We start from the raw sequence: 21,135 nt of genomic DNA on the forward strand, positions 1-21,135 counted from the left end.
TGTTAACGGGAATCAAAGCTGAGCTGTGCACTGATCACTGTTTGCACGCAGACCCCCTTTGATGCAGTAATGAGCCCAGTGTGGCGGCTTATTATCTGGAGAGGCAGCAGGGGTCGACAGACAGGAGGAGGGAAAGAATGGAATCAGAGAGTGGCACGCTTGGAATGGTTCTTCTTCTCTCGGAGCAATGTGACTCAATCCGATGATGAGTGGAAATGCAGCTTGAACGTGCCTCTCATCCGCAGGAAGCGGTCGTATAACGCGATTATGCGCAAAGTAAAATATTACTGCAGCGTGCATTTTAACGATTATACGGTGCTATGAACAACAGGAGAGGCCAGCAAAGAGAGTTTGATTAAAATAGACAGATGAAAAAGCTTCACAGTTAAATAAGGTCACAACTTACTATAAATATTGTAATAGTCAATAACGAAATACTTGAATTATGCATAGCCAAAAAATGTATCCTGTATAACGTAAAATATGTAAAATTAGAAGACTGACATGCATGAATTAATTACATAATAAATATGAATCTAAAAATATTTATTGTATCAATAATATATTGTATCAAAACATTTGTCCACGCAGAAATTCCATCCATTTATTTTCTATGTCGCTTATCCTCATTAGGGTCGCAGGGGTATGCTGGAGCCTATCCCAGCTGACTTTGGGAGAGAGGTGGAGTACACCCTAGACTGGTCGCCAGCTAATCGCAGGGCACATATAGACAAACAACCATTCATACCTATGGACAATTTAGAGTTGCCAATGAACCTAACATGCATGTTTTTGGAATGTGGGAGGAAATCGGAGTACCCGGCGAAAACCCACGCACGCACAGGGAGAACTGTGCGTCCACACAGAAATTCCATTTTAGGGAATTTACATTGTGCCACGATATTGTATAGCGCTACCCCAGGATTTGAGGACAGGTTGGCAGGTGCAGTCAAAAAGTTTTTTTATTTAGGGGAAAAGGAGGAGCTGGCAGGAGCGCCACGGCTCACAAGCATAAAAGTCACAAAAATAAATAGGCTGGCTAGGAAGCTCAGCTTGGACTATTAATGGGATCGCTGTGAAAGGGGAGGAAAAAATGAAAACTTGTCCAAAAGAGAAAAATAGTAAGTAACCGGAATTCCATATTATGCACAGAGGTGGCAGGTTAAAACCATGGAAACAAAGCGTACAACAGCTACCAACAAGCATATAAAAGTTTGAATATGGCTCCCTCACTTAAAAAAAACAAACAAACTTAATAAATGATTGCTGTTTTGTGGTTAGCTATGGCGTATTATTAGCCAAAAAAGAGTACTGTAGTCACTAAGCATCATATTATGAGACATGATGTTAGATGACACTACCTTTCACACTGCATGGAGACTGGCTACTGAGCCAGCAGAGCCGAGCCAACATGCCATGGCTGAGGTCGAGTTGGAAAAAAAAAAAAAGGTATGTTCTCATTCTGTGTGGAAGTGGTAAGTTTTTGGCTTCTCTGTCCTTCTTCCCCTTTGTTTAAAACACGTTTTTAAGTTTAGAATAAATAAATTCAAGACTAACTAGTTAGCTTGGTAGCTTGCTGTGCTAGCGCGAATTTAGCGGCTATGCCCCTGCAGAGATCGCGTAGCCTGCGAAATGTGATGTAAGCAAATAATAATAGGAGTGTTTGGCTGCTCACTTCGTCCTTCTTCCTCACTCAGTTTCAAACCTATTCTTCACAATAAAGACTGTAAATTGGAGGCTAAGTAGTTAGCTCGGTAGCTTGCTATGCTAAAAGTGGCGGCCGTCTCTTGTGTCACTTCAGTACAATCATAGCAAATTGTATATTTATAATCCAAAGGCGAACGTGCATGTTAATTAATGTTAATTAATGCTACATGGTCACTGAGTGTGGCAGCCAGCCATTTTCTGACATTATTCTACAATGACAAGTGTTTCATTTAACCTCTACACTTATTTAATAACAACTACTTTCCAACATTGGATGATTTTCACTTTTAGCTTCTTTTGCCAAACTTTGCACATGATGAACAGCCTTAACAAATGTAAAGTAATATCAAAATAATGGATGGAAGAGCTTCTTTTGTCTCGGCGCTGCCAACTCCATGCATCATTAAAAGATTAAGGATACAGAGGCGTGCGCACGCTCAAGTCGAGAGCGCTTCCTCACGGCAAAGCAAGTCTTTATTTGCCCCTTTTTCTCCCGCACCCCAAGGTTGCTGTAATTAGGGGTGTTTTTCACTGACAGGCGGTCGCTGGGGTTATTATTCCGGCTGGAGAGCTGCAAAATCACTGTGTGGCACTTTGAAGCGTCGACACACGGATCTTATCTGAATAAAAAGCTCTTATCGTGTTGTTTGCGCCTCTCAAAGCCATCAGCCGAGCCGCAAGGTCAACAGCTAAATAAATGTCTTTTCGGGTGGGGCGGGGTGGGATCTTTGCTACATTTCTGCACAAAAGCTTGTCTAATTATGCACCGTTTTGTTCCGCCAAGCAACATGTCGCCCTTGTGCCCACCTGATACACATACACAGAGATAAATCATCTGTGGTCATAACGCATAGTGTTTACTTGTTGCAACTCAGGTAGCAATCCAACACAAGCACAAGGTCAGTCATTAGTAAGGACGCTCCGATCAGGGTTTTATGCTACCGATACTAATACCGATCATCCATGAGTGAGATTGGCCGATACTGCTACCAGGGTTTCCCCTAGGATTTTTTAAAGCTGTGGTGGTGGGCTGCATGGGAGGGCGGACTGCCGCAGCTGTGTTGTGCTGCTGCTGTGTCTGCAATATATATATATATTTTTTATGATGACAAAAACGAGGGACAAAAACAAGCTAGCTAGCTGCCGCCAGTGAGGCAGTGAGAGATGGGCAAAATGTGTAAACAAAGATGCCAGAAAGTCCAATTTGATTGAAACGTGAACAATCACACACACTGGCATAGATACGCTTAGCCTGTGACAAGCTGTCGTCAACAGACTCCACGTTTTACGGACTATTGTTCATTCTCATGTTAATAAGGAACAAAGTGAACGTCAGCAGAGGATGCATCGTGTACTTTATCTGGTGGCGCAAGTGGCAACAGGGCAGACAGGCGATTCCTGTGCATGTTTATCAAAATAAAGGGCAGTGAAACATTTTTATGATATGTTTAATTGTTTTCAAACTAATTGTGGTCAATATGTGCGTAAATAATAAGATATATATGAACATCCAGGGAGCGGACATAGAGTTGGTAGACAGCTACAAATTCCTGGGTGTTCACCTTAACAACAAGCTGGACTGGTCCATCAACACCCACGCCCTCTACAAGAAGGGCCAGAGTCGCCTCCACCTGCTGAGGAGACTGAGGTCCTTTGGTGTGTGCAGGACTCTTTTACGGACCTTTTATGACTCTGTGGTGGCCTCAGCCATCTTCTATGCTGTGGGCTGCTTGAGGGACAGGAGCAGGATCAATAGACTGATCAGGAGAGCGAGCTGCTGTAACAAGTGAATTTCCCCACTGTGGGATAAATAAAGTACAAATACAAATATGGATCTATATAGCATATACAGTAATTCCATTCATACAATATATTAACATATATTAACAATTTTAGGTTGTTTTTTTTAAATTTGTTTTTAAAATTTGGCGGCTTTTATTTTGTTGTGGTGGTGCGCCACGATCAATTACATGTAGCAGAAACCCTGGATACCGATACCGACCACATGGATTAACTGTACGTTTTTCAATGTATTTATGATGAGTGGTACACTTGAATTGTACACTACTTTATTTACCAAGCACATCTCCACTCAAACAGTGTGGCCATTGTCTTCATGCTATTTTGTGGTCATTTGTCATTATATAAAAGCATAAAGTCTGAATTCAACAGTTATAATAATACTACTAATAGTTGAAGCAGATATTCTTTGAGTCTTTGATCAGCTACTCAGAATTAGCTGGCGAGATAGGAGACCCTGTGACAGTATCACCATCATAAGGATGAACACACTATGTGTTTATGTTCATTAAACCACAACACACAAATAGTGTTTTGAGGACTGAGGAGCTGTACACTCAACCTCCGTGGACGCACGGCAGCTGCTCACATAGCGTATCTGCCATTGATGCACCTTGCCCGAACATTGCGGCTGGCTCTTCCCGCTGTACACTCTGGTTCTTCAGATCACGATAGCCTTAGGTGCCGTAGGAAGCCAGTACACCCATCTTCCAATTGAAGTGCGTGGGCTTCACCAGCCTCGTGCGATGCCCACACACGGTAGTTCCCCAGAGTTGCACGCCACGCTCACAATTTTAAACGCTACCAACAGAGCAAACACGTGTGTGTCACACTTGCAACACTTGCAACCCCTCTGGTACCCTACTTCCTCTACGTGCTGAGCACGGCCAACAAATTTCCCCCAAAAATTGCAGAGCCTGTGCGCGCACATCGGGATGTGACTCCCGCTTTAAATCAACAAACCCTCAAAGCTGTCGAAACGTCATTCCACATGACGTGACGTAGTACCACCTTATTCCTTTGCAGGGGCCTGTGAGTATAGCAGCACGAATCAACTCAGCTTTTACCTTCAGATGCAAACCTTGATTGGAATGACCCTATTTTCTGCAATATTGTCATTTTTATGCGTTTTGGGAATTGAATTGTGAATCCCAAAAAATCCTTTTGCCTACCAGTGAGGCTGAAACATGAATGGGAGGTAGATTAAACTCATGACGATCGCCGCAAAGATAGCTGTACTAGTGTACACACACAGGCACGCACATACACACAACCCTGGTAATCTCTCCTTTTAGTGTCTCTTCTGTCCTATTATGCGGGGATTTTCCTTCTGATGGGAATTTGAGCAGCAGACGCACGGCGAAGCCATCTAATTAGCCATAGATGGACGACTTCCAATACAAGTAAATGAGCAGAGATTTGCCAGTGGACAAATCATTTTAACCCTGACAAGAAAGGGGACATCTTGCAACCCTAATTACAATCACAGGGAAGCGGAGGAAAGAGGAAAAAAAAAACAACTGTGCTGTGAGGCCACATTTGCATTTGGGAGAGTAAAAACATTCTTTTTCTCTCTTTGTGGCGCCGCTCTGGTCTTTTCATGGCTGTCTAAACAAGTTACAAGGCTGAGGAATGATTTGTGCTGATTTCAACTTTTTTTTTTAACCCCACCCCCCAGTTGCCACCACATTTTGCTCAGATTACGTTTCCGACACTATAAAGCAAAGCAATGATGTAGATGTTGTTTCTGCTGGTAAACAATGGTTGAGTAAACAGCCAGAATGTGAAAAACAAGACAGTGATTTAGGGCTGTTTTGATCAACTTGAACAAACCTAGACAAATCCTTTCCTTAACGCTTCTCCCAATGAGATCATGCTGCGTTACGAGTTGTACACCACTGTACACTAAGACAACAATAATTACGTGATTAAAAACTCCTGACCCATAACTGAAACTGCTTGGTGAAAATCCCCCATTCAGCTTTTAATGTTTTTTGGTATTTTTAAAGACAAACTCTTTGAACTCCTTTATATCCTAGCGTTTTGAAAAAAGATGCTTCTTTCCATCTTAGGAGCTTTCTTCAAGGTGATTTAAAATACTCCGACGTTGATTTCGCACCCTGGACTATGGTCAGAAGGTCTGCTATGGCACAGCTCTTCATTATGCCTGATCAATATGACACTGGCATTGTGGGAAGTTGAGTGTTGTAGGCGGCGGTGTCTCTCTATTCTCCGTTGTCCGTCAATCTCGTTCGTGCCGTCTCCTGTTGTGGACGTAGCTACCAAACTAGCCAACCGTGTGAGCTGCTTGCTAGCGGCCAATACTGTAACGATAAAAGAAACAAAATAAGCTAACCGTGTGAGGAAAATACCACGACTGGAGCAATATGTTTCAACAAGGATACAAAAACGCTACAGCCAAACGGCGCCAGGACGAGGCACGGTCAGAGGAGTGAATACGCGGGAGTCACTTTATAATTTCTTCTGTCCAACCTTGTAGTTTGAGCATTAAAATTCAAACAAAATTTAAACTTTGACAATGTTTAATGACAATGACAAAATGACAAATGGCAAAAAACACGAGCTGTAAGGGAACGCACGACGAGCTTGTCAACCCATGGGAAATCGCAGGAGGTCATTACTCAATATAACAGTCTGACTCACGGTCATCTTAAACTCATCTCACAGCAACTTAACACTCAAAAGGTAGCTAAGAAATATACAAGACAAGTACCAATACGAGTTTAAAATAAAAAACAGCCACTATTTTAAATCCCAAGCTCATGAGCTCCCTCTGGTGGCCATGGCAGCCATTGGCCAATGAACTGCTCTGCTGGGAATAATGCATTATGGGAAGAAGTTAAAATAGTTTCTGCTTTTGAAATTAAACTCATATTGGTACTTGTCTTGGATAGTTCTTAGCTACCTTTTGAGTCTTAATGTGTGTGATGATTTTAGCCTTCTAAGATGGCACCGTAAGTCAGACTGTTATATTGAGTAATGACGTCCTGCGATTTCGGATGGATTGTTGTGAGTTTTCTCACAGGTCGTGATTGGCTCCCGCCAAATAAAGAGCTGCCTCGTCGTCACGGACTCGTGCGCACCAGAATATGTCTCTTTGTGATGTGTGTGGCTTATCGTCCGGTGCGGCTTACATACATGTACAAATCTGTTTTTCTCTCTAAATTTAGTGGGTGCATCTTAAACACCGATGCATCCTATACACTGGAAATGACGGTATATATTATCTGACGGTATGACGATATAAGTAATTTAGCAGTGGCTGGATGTGTCGCTAGTCCAATTAGACAAAAAATTCAGGAACAAAATGCCCCTCAAGTCACACAAAACTGATGTAACGCAATACCACTTTGTTCCTTTGATAGGACAATTAACCTATTTATTGATTGATTCACTTTCCCCAAATCAATCGAAGCTCGTTCCTAGCACCTTTTTGATTTGGTCCGGACTGGGTAATTGGCGACCCTAAATTGTCCATAGGTATGAACGTGAGTGTGAATGGTTGTTTGTCTATATGTGCCCTGAGATTGGCCAGCGACCAGTCCAGGCTGTACCCAGCCTGTCGCCCGCAGTCAGCCGGGATAGGCTCCAGCATGCCCCCGCGACCCTCATAAGGACCAGCGGCATAGAAAATGGATGGATGGATGGGGTTGAATACTGTGTTCACACTAGATCAAAGGGACAAAGCCAACTAGTTTGAGTTTGATTCAGATGGATTAAAATGTACTTTGGCAATATCATAGTTTTCTTATGGCGACGCTCCATAGAGAGCACGTCAAAGAAGAATTAGCCAGCTGTGATCAATATGTCATTCCACGCTGGACCCAATACCGTTAGCGCCCCCTGGTCCCCAATAGACTTTGCCCCAAAGCACTCTTTAATACAGCCTCTTCTATCCATCCATCTTTCCCTCCTACCGTCCTTTACAACACCGTCCATCCCTCCACTCATCCAGGACTTTATCCCGCATCCATCCATCCTTTGACCTCTGTCTATGCGTCTGTGATGGGTTTTACAAAGCCTTCAATCTCAAGGATTACCTGCACGGACCTCCACCTCACTCCATGCCGATCCCCTTTTCGCACTCCATTGCTTTTTCTTTTGGCACGATCTCATTTTCTTTCACTCTGTCTCTGTCCCTCCCGTCGGGGAATAATCCCTCGCTGGTGGATTGTTGGACTAAGAGAGGAGGCCCGGTGCTTTTTGTTGACTCTTAGAGTCCATCTAAGCCTTAATTAATGTGGACTTTGTCTGACCTAAAGTCGAGCCTACGGCGCAACATGACAATGTTGTCACATACAGTCATGTGAATAATTGAAAAAGGCTTCGGAAGACATGCTAGCATACATTTCATACAGATATCCTTGACGTTTTATAATCATTAGACAAATTGTCAAAGATTTAGGGAAAATTAGTTGCAAAGACCCACCGACATCCCTTCATGGCGCCCATGTTTTTCAACCAATCTTGCTCAAAAAGGTGTGTACCAAGTTTTGTGGTGATTCTGTCCCTAAAGTTACCACAGAGTGTGTTTGTAAAGTGCATTGAGGTGTGTGAGAAATCTCAAGTCAGTACAACTTTTGGAGTTCTAACAGCGCCACCCTGTGGTGTATTGTCAGAAAAATAATAGCACAGGGAACACAGTAGAGGTGCATATTTCCACCCTTTTATGTGCAGCGGTTCAGGAGTAGAAGTGTGGGTTTTTTTTGTTTTGTTTAATACAGTGAAGCCTTGGTTAGCGTCTGTCATTCGTTCCACAAGGTCTGACTCAAACGTAAATGGATGTTAACTGAATACATTTTTCAGCATAAATCCAATTACTCCGCTCCAGAAAGCCCACGATGTTAACACAAAACAAAGTAATGCACACACCTTCGTACAAACGATGAATGAAAAAGATAAACAAACATTTATGATTACTTTTTACCTTCAATAAAGACGTGATTCTTGACATGACTGAAAAGAGGAAAGTTGTGGTTGATCTTGCTGCCACGTGGTGTCTTTGGGAACAGTCACACCAAGAATCTCATCTTCAGTGAGGGTAAAAGTAACCTGAAATGTTCATTTACCCCTTTAATTTGACATTTATATGCATTTAGACTGAATTCATGCATGTAACACTATCAAAACGTGTATTGTGTTAACATTTTTTGAGTCACCTGCTAATGACATCATATACAGGCGACGTAACTTCTGGTCCTGGCTGCCATTTTGTTTTGCTTGCTAATAGGATGCTAACAAAGAAGGACGTTTTGCAATAACAAAAAAACCCTCATTCAATACCAAAAAGATGTATTTATACCTTTTTATAATCCTGAACGCCCGATCCCAGCAACGTATTTATACGTCTTTTGCGTTTTTTTGCACAAGAGACAGAGAGAGGCGATGATGCAACTCTCCACTAATGCATTTCACTTCAGAGCAATTTTAAGCCATAAAAACAGCCACACGGTGGCAGAGGTGCATTTGATAAGAGCTGGGCAGGTATCATGTGAACAGAAAAATCACACATGACAGGTAGGAGGAAGTGGAAGAGTGTGGAGGAGTGCAGCGTGCAGACTGTTACACCCACGGTGTAAGAAGGAGAGGTTCCGCAGGTCCTTCATACCGACCGCTGTCAGGCTCTACAACACCTGCACCACCTGAACCATGTGTCACTATGTATTCTTTACTTGCGTATCTTGCTTGCTGCTGTAACAAGTGAATTTCCCTGCTGTGGGATTAATAAAGTACTATACATACATACATACATACATACATAGTCAGGAACTGATATTTTCCTGAAACTTACTTACGTTCTACTGCGGATTACTAAAGAACGGAGAAAAGGAAAAAAAAATTCCTGATGAAAGACAGGAGTCTCATCTTTCTTTTGGAGATTGAATGAGTTAAGAACGCAGTTGGACTCACGCAGTGGATTAATAACACGCACATATTGTACGCTAACCGGAGAATGCATGCAAACCGAGGCAAAATTGCGCCGTAAATTTTTTACATTAACCGAAAAAACACTAACCGAGGTGCCACTGTAAATACGAGATGGACTGATGGTTGGATTTCAAACTGACCTATTTTGCCAGTTTGACACTCCTAAATGTCATGCCAGTGTGAAAATAAGCTAACTAGCTAGCTCCTAATATCAAAGTGTAAAAACAAAAAACATTCAGTTTGAACTGTGACGACAAAGTGTGATGTGAATGGGATTTATGTCACAGATGTGCCTCACGTGCCTCATTTCTATCCTTGCCTGTAATGCAAGTGTAAAAGACAGCCAATGTTAGCTTTGACGATGCACGCTGACGCTGGAGCACGCTGACCTCTCATGTGACGTCATGCATGGTTTGGTGGTTAAAACTCCGAAATTAGCCCCTCAGGTTTTCTATGAAATTCCAAATTGTAGGCCCTTCGAGGCATATTGGTTTACTCGCAGTTTGACATGTAAAAATTGTCCTGGCTGTAGCAATGCAGGACAACAACAACAGCACGACAATTAATGAGCAAATATACTGATTGATTACGGGATGAGCTGAGATGCTGCTACTGGATAAATGTTGCTGTTCTTTCCCCAGCACAGTCATTAAGCATAACATACACACACACACTTTCTGCTGTTAATTTTGCATACGTAGGCAGTGATCGATGAATATGCCGGCTAATGGTTAGAAATGCATTAGCTCAAATCAGACGGTCACGCACACACACACACACACACACACACACACGAGCATAATGTGTTTCAGAGAGGGCACGGCGCGCCCTTCCGATTCAATTTGCCGTCATTACTAAGTCATGAGCCGCCATGTTTACGGTCACGTGTCACCATTCCATCACATTCCAGGCAGACACCAAAGCTCTGTTCCGCTCTCGTTTAAAAATACCCCGTGAACCATAATTAATCAACGCGGCGCCAACAGACAACAACAATGGACACGTGTCAAATTGATGGTCAGCCATGTTTCCTCAGCCTGCACTCATCACAAGGCCGCTCTATCCGCGTAATGACGCGTGGAGAAGGATGTCCTCCTTGTCTGCTAACCTTGTTTTTAACAAGATGTATGATGATGCGCTGGCTGTAATTTACGCGTACATGTGTGCTTTTTATTGCAAGTTAAGTGGCGTGTCGGCCTTCTGACTGGCTCGACTGTTTGGGAGAGTGACCACAGAGACATGATGACCATGTTAGCACGTCAGGCCATCATCCTGTCATATGACCTCCTCTTCATGATGGACACACGTGACCTGTCCTAAACATGTCGAGTAGTTTTAGATCATAAACCATCAGCATACATTTTTCCACAAGGGGGCATCGATCTACGGAGCTCTTCTCGGCGCTCAACCATCGTTTTTTGAAAAAACATTCCAAATGAATTTTACTGAGCAGTTGTATTTGATTTATCTACGGTAGGCGTTCTCGATGGCCCCAATCCAGGAGGATTAGCATAACAAATCTTGCCTAACCTCCAGGTCCGACCTTGCCTAGGATGGCCATGTTGGTGATCATGACTTCAGGTTCATCACTGCATCACATCACCAGAACATGCGATGACAAGCGTAAACATGCATATTTAATTTCCTACATAGCAAATATAAATATCACATTCATCACATATCATTCATTGGGCCATCACTGATTGTACACCCCCCACCCCCTTTTTTCCTGGATTTTTAATATCTGACTGTTGTTTGCATATGTAATGCCGTCTAAGCTCATTGTGCAGCGTCAGATTAATTTCTGAGGCTGAGAGATGCTGTTTGAGTTAGAAGTGGAGCAGGCAGATAAAGCGGCAAAGAAACAAAGCAGATACAAACAAACACAACACAAAAGACAGACACAGGCGGTTATTATCAGAAGGGTATTAAAAGAGCTCGCCGGCTTCCTGGTAGAAGAAGAAAAAAGAAATACGGTGTCAAAATAGAAAAATAAAATGTCTGGCAGAGAGGACAAAGTGAACATGGCATGACGTCACACCCACGTCACACCCACCTCTTAGACACTGTGAGGCTTCGTTGATCAAATCTGATGAATGTCCAGTGTTGGTCATATTAGTGAATGTTTTACAGCAAGTGCCGCTCACGCAGCCGCTATTATCGGAGAAAAGGTCATTCCATTAAATTGCATCTACATAGATCATTTCATTTCATTTCTTTCAAATTCTAATTTCGAATTTTTTTATGCATATGCATGTGCAATTATGTGGGCTTGTTAGTGAATATTTAAAAGCATACAAACATCGACAACAACATAACACATCGTAACAAACAAACCCTGAGCCTGAGGCATCAAGCGTGTTGATTACAAACGAGAAATTAAACATTGATCATATTGAAATGACTTTAATGTTGACTCATTTTATCACGAATGTGTTTACCGAAGTTAATTATGGCGGGGGGAGGGGTGGGGGGATTAAAAGCGGCACCGTTGCATGCGCTGTGCTTGCAATACATGATGTATGACAACAATAACAACACATTTGGATCGTACAGTGCCAGTAACCACAGTGCCACATTGTCATTAAATAAAACAAGTAAGTCAAATAAGTTGTTAAAACTTTGTCCGTTCTCAAGTAAACAAAGAAGATCGATTGCCTTGTTCAAAAAGGCAGCGGCTCCAGCCTGAACTTGTTTCAAGTAAAATAAAAAAGAGCACAATCGAGTGGAGTCATTTGACAAGTGCACAGTGAGGCAGCAGAGTGAGACGAGTGATGAATGACTCCACGTCCATATCAAAGCATCCAATGCTTCAAACTCTCAGCATCCATGGCTGGCGGCCACTTTAAGGCCGTATGATGGACTCTTAAAGATATACCTCGTCCTTCACTGGAGCTTAATGAAGTGGTTGATGCTTCTTCATATCATACTGTACATGCTAATTGCACTCCCCATGTATAGCTTCATGATGTTGGACAATTAATAATTACAAAATGTCGTATTTGGTGTCCATTGGAGTCCAGACACTATTTTTATCGGAACCAAAAGTGTTTGGTTGACCAACCATTGTGGTTCATATACTGTACATAATACACAGAATAACAGTACTTGTATTCATAATATACTCGTCTAAAACAAGTATCCGAATGATGCATTTTTGCAGAGTACGAGCATGAAACGAGTACAGCTGATAATTATCCATAATCTTGATGAAGAAAAATCCTACTACTACTACTACTACTACTTATGTATTCACTCTTCACGGTCTGTGATTGGCCAGTCATAAACAGCGACCGCCCCTCTCTAGACAGACTTGCTGTAGGCTGCAGTCAGAGGGGAGCCGTGCCTCGCTCACGTATGCGGTGCATTTGGCAAGACAGAGTTGAAAACAATTTGTGTCGCGTTGGTCACTGCCTCCACTCCGGATGGTTTTTTTTTGGTTTCCTGCAGCTCAGCTCGTATCTAAAGTTACTTGATAAACTTGTTTCGGTACGTACGCGGTGCATTTGACAAGACAGAGCTGTAAGCGGCTCGTGTTGATCGGTCACTGTCGTTGTTTTTTTTATCTGCTTGCTTCTAATTTGGCTGGTGATATAAAGTTAGTTGGAAAACTTCGCTTGTAGTACTGAACGTGGTGCTTTTGAGACAACTACAGTGAACAAGGCTGACAGATTATTTCCCTGTTTGCCATCACTGGATGTTTGCATGAATCACCAGCTTCACATCATGAAATCATTAAAATAAAAAATAAAAAATAAATAAATAATGAATTCGTACAGATCACTCACACACATACACAGTACACATCTAGCTGAATAATAAACAATAAATATAGCAACTTCTGATCAATCCATGTCAATGTTGGACTTAAAATAATGTACCGATTTAAGACCCACCAATGTTCCGGTCAAACCACGCTCACTTTCGGTTTATGCCCTGTACAGATACAGGTACAGATACAGATACAGATACAGATACAGATACAGTCGATATGGTACCGAGGCGTACGAATTCCCACACAATACACGTTAAGTGAGGGACAGGAAGTGTAACTCTCGATATAGTCACGCGTCTACCCGATAAACAAACACAGTGCATCCAGCTTTTGGCTGGAGAGAGTCATGGCTAGTGATAGACCCAAGGAGAAGCCAGAGCTTGAAAACCCTCTTCTGTCGTCTCCTGTTTGGGCACACTTGTCCTTTCCGGTGAAATATGTCAACAGATATAGACAGGTGGCTTATTACACGAAAGCAGTGTGCCCCCATTGTCCAGTAGCGATTGTTTACACTGTTCAAAACAGTTGCTACTGTACTTTACTAAAAAAAACAACTTTTGGAAACAATCATACATTAATTAATGAGGCTTCTACTCACTTTGACCCTAGAAAGGCTAGAAATAAATAACCCTATGAATAACCGAGCTCTTTGCTGACAGAGGCAAGGAAAAACTCCTTCCAAGAAACCCCGAACAGACTCAGTACAGGCTGTCGTGTCTATGGATTCTATTTGTTAGTCTAATATCAAGTATATAACCAAGTCTGATAGAGTGGACCGACCCGCTGCTGTCTATCACGGTCGCTTGCCAGCTCCTCGTTAACCTCGTTAGCATCACTGGCCATTAAACAGGACGCACGCTCCTGGAAAGCCGCGCCACCCCGCGATAATTAGCGCCAATAGCCACCTCGACCTTTACTAAAGGGTACGTTGTTGCCTCGGATGAAAAGCGCATTAACGCAACTTTTTGTCTCGTTTTGATTAGCTTTGTAATTGAATTAAAAGTTTACCCGCAGGTGGAATGTGCCGAGTCAGCCTTTCTGCCCGACAGTCCATAAAGTCGGCTAAAAAACATTGGCGCGGATGGCCCAGGTCATTAATTTAACAAATGATTTTTTTTCCCTTTTAATGCAATGTTTTAAAAAGTGACATTTTGGTGGTGATGGTGGTATTTGTTGGACAGAGGCATATATCCTGTTCATGTTCTTATTGACACCCCAGCACTGTTAAAAGTATTTTACAACTGGACAAGGTCTCCAAGGTGTCTGTCCAACAATGTTCATAAAACAACATAAGCAGTGTTGCTTGGGAGAAAATGCAAATGCAGGTGACATGAATTGTTGAGAACTGGAATAGCTAGCTTGATAGTGACTTTGCAATTTTTACACACGCTTATACTGTAAGTACTTACACGTAGAAGAAAAAGAAACTGTCAGATATGAAAAAGTAACTAACTCTCATCTGAAAAAAGAACTGTTCAGAACATAAGAAGAAAAAGATGTGAAATATTGCCATCATCATTTCCGGGAAGCGCGCAAAGACAGTACGGTCAGCAAGCATCAGACAAGTTTAAACCTCCACACTACAAAATCATCTCGAGCAGTTCAGAATCAATATTTATCTAATAATATGGCAAAACATAAAAACTCACCCGTGTATTCTCCTTAGAGGCTGTAAGCCGGTTCTACCACTCGTAAGCACTGATCGTCAGTGGTGAACAAACCCTTTTCTGGGCTGAGACAAGCTAGCTAGCTTTGGGGTTGGCCAAAATCTCCTTATGGTGTCTGGAAAAGTCCACTTTGAAAATGGATGTTTAAGAAAGTCAGCCATCGTGGGCGGTATTATGTCTAAATCGCTACAGACTAGCTTTGTTTTTCTCTCATCAACCAATCAGAGGATGGGAAAATGCTGTCGTTATTGTGGGGCAAATCTGAAATGTAATTGGTTAAAGAAACAGCCCTGTTGCTAATAGTGCTGAAGTGACATCCGCCAGCACTACTGATTCTGAAGGCCCTGGCCAGATTAGATTGACATGGCAACACACAAAAGCTGAAAACTAACACATACACACATACACACACACCGGAAACAGTGCAGCCAATGCTGGGAATACATCAATACAATTTCATGTACAATTTCAAATACTAGAATTTAAGTTTGTAAATGCAGATCAGTGCTTCTGTGTTGGCCAGCAGCCCTTACATCACAACACTGAATAAACCCTCTTTTTAAACTTAATTCAAGCATGACCGCTTTTATTGTCAGACTTTTACCTTCCACATGTTTCATTCATCTCTTTCTAGACGTGAGACCTGACACGCCAGTCGTCATTCAGCTTTTTCCGTCACGGTGCACGAGGCCACTGTTGCTCCTACGCCAGCTGATTTACTGCCCGTGATTAGCTGATGAATGGCGAGCTCAGGAGCCCTCCAGCAAATTACGAGAAGTGGAAATAATCACACATGCTTAGCCGTTTAATAGGAATATGCTGGATATGAATTTCCTCATCTGGAAAAACAAACAGAGATGATTAATAGGGGGGCCAGAATTGCCATTTGAGACGTCGAATGTTGGAATTCACTGAATAATTCAAGATGTTTCTTCCTCCTCTTCGTCCTATCTTCTCCATTGGGCGCAGCTATCAAACACATTTATATTGTGCACAGAGATGAAACTACCTCAGTTGTATCCTGTTAAGGACCTTTCACATCACATTTGACACTAGCAAACATAAAATACCTTTTCTTACTTTTTTTTGTTTCCGATGGAAATGTTCTACATGTAGAATATGTCAAACTATAGATGTTATTGAATTTGAAGTGTTGCAAATGTGGCAAAACTGTGGTACACTTTGAGTGGTTAGCACGTCTGCCTCATAGTCAGGAGATCCAGGTTTGAATCTCTGTCGGAACATCTCTGTGTGGAGTTTGCATGTTCTCCTGTGGGTTTTCTGTGGGTACTCCGGCTTCCTCCCACATCCCAAAAACATGCATAATTGGAGAAAAAAATTGCCCTTAGGCGTGAATGTGAGTGTGAATGCTTGTTTGTTTATATGTGCCCTGCGATTGGCCTCTCGCACAAAGCCAACTGGGATAGGCTCCTGTGTCTCACTTCACACACTTGCAGTACACGTAAGCGGTGTTTATTTTGCCTCTGCATTGTCCCGAAATTTGCGGCGGCAATGTGCGTCATTTATTTATTTATTTATTTACAGCACGCCCGAAAAGCATGAAGACTAGTTTGATAAATTATGCACTTGGAACACAATTTGTGACCGAAAATGGCGCACATCGACATGAAATGACCACACTCTCACACGACTTGTATACATCTTGTCAAGTACTGTTTATGTCAAGTACATGGGTATGCATTGTCACCATCACTTCCTGTATCCGTGAAGCAGTCGTGGCATTATTTGGTCCCGCTGTGTCCTTTATTTGCAAGGGTCCTACAAGATATTGAATTCTAGGGAATAAGCTCATACAAAAAAGGAAGGTAAATCTATATTACCTCACAGCTGTGGGAAGATAATGCGGAAAGAGCAGGAAGGAGGCAATAAACTAAAAAAAAAAAAAGATGCACGGACAGTGTGGGAGAGGGAATTGCTGACTAGAAGACATCGCTTCGGGCATTATGATTACCAGGAATTCACAAGGAAGATTCAAAGGGCTATAGAAATGACTTGAAAATTCCCCCAACTTGCTCCAAGAGGTGGTGGAAAAGTTAACCCATTCATGTGAATGAGACGCACTTTGATACGCACCGCCTACAGTAGTCCTCGGAAATTATGCGTACCACAAATTTCACACTTTTCAACATTTTCTTTGCGCAATGACACGCAGCCCTGCACAGTTTACACATACAGTACATCACGCCTGCTTACAAGCGTAAAGGAGGCTTTAGTCTGTTGGCTACATGAGTGCGTTCACACTGAGACGTACTGCAAAATGCAAGTGCATTATCAGCACCATCAGCTTCAACTTTGTGCTTGTGGACAAATCCGCGCTTTGTCCGATGAGTGTGTGTGCTTGGCAGCACCCAACTATACTATTACCATTTCAGTGGGCCATTCCAAACACCCTTAAAGTAGGTGATTTGTGGTTGTCATGGCAACGGCACGCTCACCTTATTAAAAGCCGTTGCAGTGATTATTTTTAGGCACTTAGGTACCACATAATGTTCCTTGTCTCCAGGTGACTTCATATTGAGAATGTGCACAGTTACTTAGCGGTGCGACCAATTTAAAAAGGTAATATAGGGTGTTGCATTACAATATTAGCGCCGCACGGGTACCTGCACTCACATGAACAAAGGTACTGTGTGTGTGTTAATTAGTTCGCAAAGACGACTGAAGGTAATATGTTCTCATTAGATAGAAATCAACAGAGAGAGAGAGAGCAATGTAGGATTAAATTAGCTATTTCTGACAATTGAAGTTGCTATATGTTTTAATTAGGCCGCCATAGAAGGCTGAGGATATATGTTTCAATTAGCAGCGTCTCCTGTGGCCCCGGGGCCTCCAGGTTTAAACACTAGGTAGAGTGTTAATCAAATGAGACTAATTGTTTTCACTGGACTTCTCTCTGGTGGCATGACAGCAAGAATCCCAGCACGGGTCGGACATTTTCTTGGGGTTTCAGTACGTTTGGATTGAGGAATAAATAAATAAATAAATAAATAACCGAAACTGACCTACTTTTGTGTGTTCCCCAGTGACCTGGGAGCTCGCTGCAGGTGTGCAGGTGCTTTCATCTCCAGCTTCCAAAACCTGCAACAACTATTGCTGCACACCCCGAACCTGCATTTTATGAATACGTATTAGAAGAGCGATCAAAGAATTTTCAATTCATTATCAACTACTTGTGAATAGCCATTTAGTTTACCCAAGAGGCTGCACGAGAAAAAGAAACTATTGTGGAGGGCCGAGTAAAGTATGTAATGGAAAATTTCATTGTAAGTTCGACAAAACAGCAGTGCAAGGTCAGATTTTTGAAAGACCAGAATAAAATCAGCTTTACCGTGTTGCCTCGCTCTATCGCGGTTCACTTTTTGGTTACAGGCTGAGCCTGGCCCTTTAAGAATACTTGTAGGGAAGTTGAGTGTCTATCTCTTCCCTCAGTCGTCTGTCTTCACCGCCCATTGTTTTCTGCATCCTGATTGGCTGTAGACCATTGTCACTCAATCCCCTTCGTGCCGCCCCGTGTGTCTCCTGTGTCATCGCTAGATTGTCAATGAATCTTCGGTTCGTCTGCAGCAATATGTTTTAACAAGGATACAAAAACGCGACAGCACAGCGGAACGGCGCCAGGACGAAAAGGCAGGAGTGAAATGTGCGTGAGTGACTTAATAATTTCTTGTGTTGATCATTACAATGCAAACAAAGGTTGGAACTTTTTTGAGAGTGTTTAAACAAAAGAGAAATGTGAGAAAATGCCTGTCTGAGAAAAGTGTATCAAGTGTATGATGAGAGGTTTTGCGGCCGTAAAACATATATAATAATTGTAAAAAAATGAAGTTGGCTACTTTGCGGATTTCACCTGTTGCGGGCTATTTTGGGAAGCTATCCCCCACGATAAACGAGGGAATCCTGTATACCAATTCTTATAGCCATTTAACCCAACAGGTGCATCCATGTCAGGCTGAATATCTGAGCTGGAACTGCCAGTAACTTACTGTTTTTAGCTGTTTGTATGACATCATCAAGCCGGTCTTGGCTGCTGCTTTCCTGAATGTATGGCACGTCTTCAAAAAGCCTTGCTGTTTTTGCAGCTTAGCTAGCAATGCTGCAGATGTGTCAGATCTGTCAGGTTTTTAAGTTTCACTGGTTCTCGTAACGGCGATTCCAAAAACAGACAAACTAAACATACAGATTTATTTGGAAGCCCGTGTTCGCCACTGAAAGAAAACCAAAATGTCCCAGTGGTAAGTCATAATTATGAGATAAAAAGTCGAAATTTTGAGGTAAAAAGTCATAATTATGGGATAAGAAAGTCATCATGATGAGATAAAATTTCCAAATAATAAAAAATCGAAATCACGATATAAAAAGTCATAATTGAGATACAGTAAAAAGTTGAATCTGCCGCCTTCTTCACTGGAGCCTTCATCGCATGACACATGGACTTTCGACATAATTATGACTTTTTATCTCATAATTTCAACTTTTTATCTCACAATTTTGACCTTTCATTTCATAATTATGACTTGCCATCCATCCATCCATTCATTTTTTGTTCTGCTTGTCCGAGGGAAGATTAGCATCCCCGGCTGAGGGAGCGTAAATATGTGACGAGGGACGCCAGTACAGAGAAGCTGCGTGGAAACGAGAGAAAGTAATAAAGAATAATATTGTTTAAAAAGAACGAAAGAACGTAGAGAGAGAGAGAGAATGCAGTCTGACTCTGCTTTGCCCTCATTACACAAAATAAATATTTCTGATTGGATTTCTTTCAGCACCACTGGTGTACGTGTGTGTGTGTGTGTGTGTGTGTGTGTGTGTGTGTGTGTGTGTGTGTGTTTTCTTCACATATAAAACCAAAAGGTTTCCACCAGAACAAATGTTCGGAAGATGCAGATGATCTATCTGAGCGAAATTCCAATGTTTTTGTTTATCGCCTTATTTTGAAATGTCAGACTGTTAAAATTAGAAACATCTGATGAAGAAATAAATGTAGACGTCAGACTTACTAGCAGTGAGGAACATCTGTTGAATGTCCCAACCTCTTCATTGCTGACAAAGAAACAACAACGACAAAAAAAATCAAAATCCTTGCAGTCCTTGTTTCACCATAATACCACAATCATCTCAAAGTTCAAAATGAATTAGAAATGCACACAGTGTTTGGTCTACCAGCCTCCTGGACCTGTGTTGGAATTCCAAGCGTCCATTATAGTCTTCTGTTCTGAAGCAGTGGACACCCACAGTGACAAATAACAGTGCATGTATGCCAACCAGAGTGCTCTGTTGGTGGTGTAATAGCGGGGGATAATTGTGTCTCAATTATTCATATTGCCCCTGTGCTCTATGGAGAATACTGTCACACCACCACTATATGTCTTGATCTAATTAGCCCGAGCTGAGCGGGAGGAAGAGGAAGGCGGAAGGCGAGAGAGAGGGAACACAGCGTGAGAGGGAAAACAACAAGAAAAAAAATCAAATAAAGAAAAGTAAAAAAGGTTACACAGAAAAGAGAAGGCGTCATGAGACACGCGGAGGTTGTGTTTGGCCCTCCAGCTTTGTAAACACTCGTCACGCTGCACTTTTTGCACATTTCTTGCGTCTTTGCCGCTTCCTGTGCATCGCTTGTTCATGGGATGCGCCTTTTGCGTGCACATACGACATTTGTATGTAGGCTACGTCTCTGGTGGCTCGCAAAACTTCTTTGTTGCTTGCCTGCTTCTCAACACTTCCTCCTTTTAAGGGACTGCATGCAACTCGCTCCGAATGACATTTTTTGAAACCAAAACATATAAGAACAACACAGCCGGCTAGCATATCTTACCAATAGTGTTTTAAAGGAGCAGATTGTACAAAAAATGTCTATAAATTGTCGGAAATATTTGTTTGACCTGCCGTTGTTGGCTGTTGGTTTGCACGTACATGTAGTGCGTACATACTCTATACATACTGTAAAAGCAGTCTCGGAGAAGCCACCAGCAATTTACATTCATGTTGTTTTTACAATAGGCTGTACCAGGGGTGTCCAAAGTGCGGCTTGGGGTCCATCTGCAGCCCGTGGCTGATTTTTTTTACCTTTTCTGACCTTGGCACATTCTAAAAATACAATTAACCAAAAAAAAAAAAAAACAACAGAAAAAAAATTACTAGAATAAAGTCATAATGTTAAGAGAAAAAAGTTGTAATCTTAGGAGAAAAAAGTTGTCATTTTATGAGAAAAAAATTGTC

Source organism: Dunckerocampus dactyliophorus, chromosome 14 (assembly GCF_027744805.1).
Source record: "Dunckerocampus dactyliophorus isolate RoL2022-P2 chromosome 14, RoL_Ddac_1.1, whole genome shotgun sequence".
In the NCBI taxonomy this organism is placed as follows: domain Eukaryota; kingdom Metazoa; phylum Chordata; class Actinopteri; order Syngnathiformes; family Syngnathidae; genus Dunckerocampus; species Dunckerocampus dactyliophorus.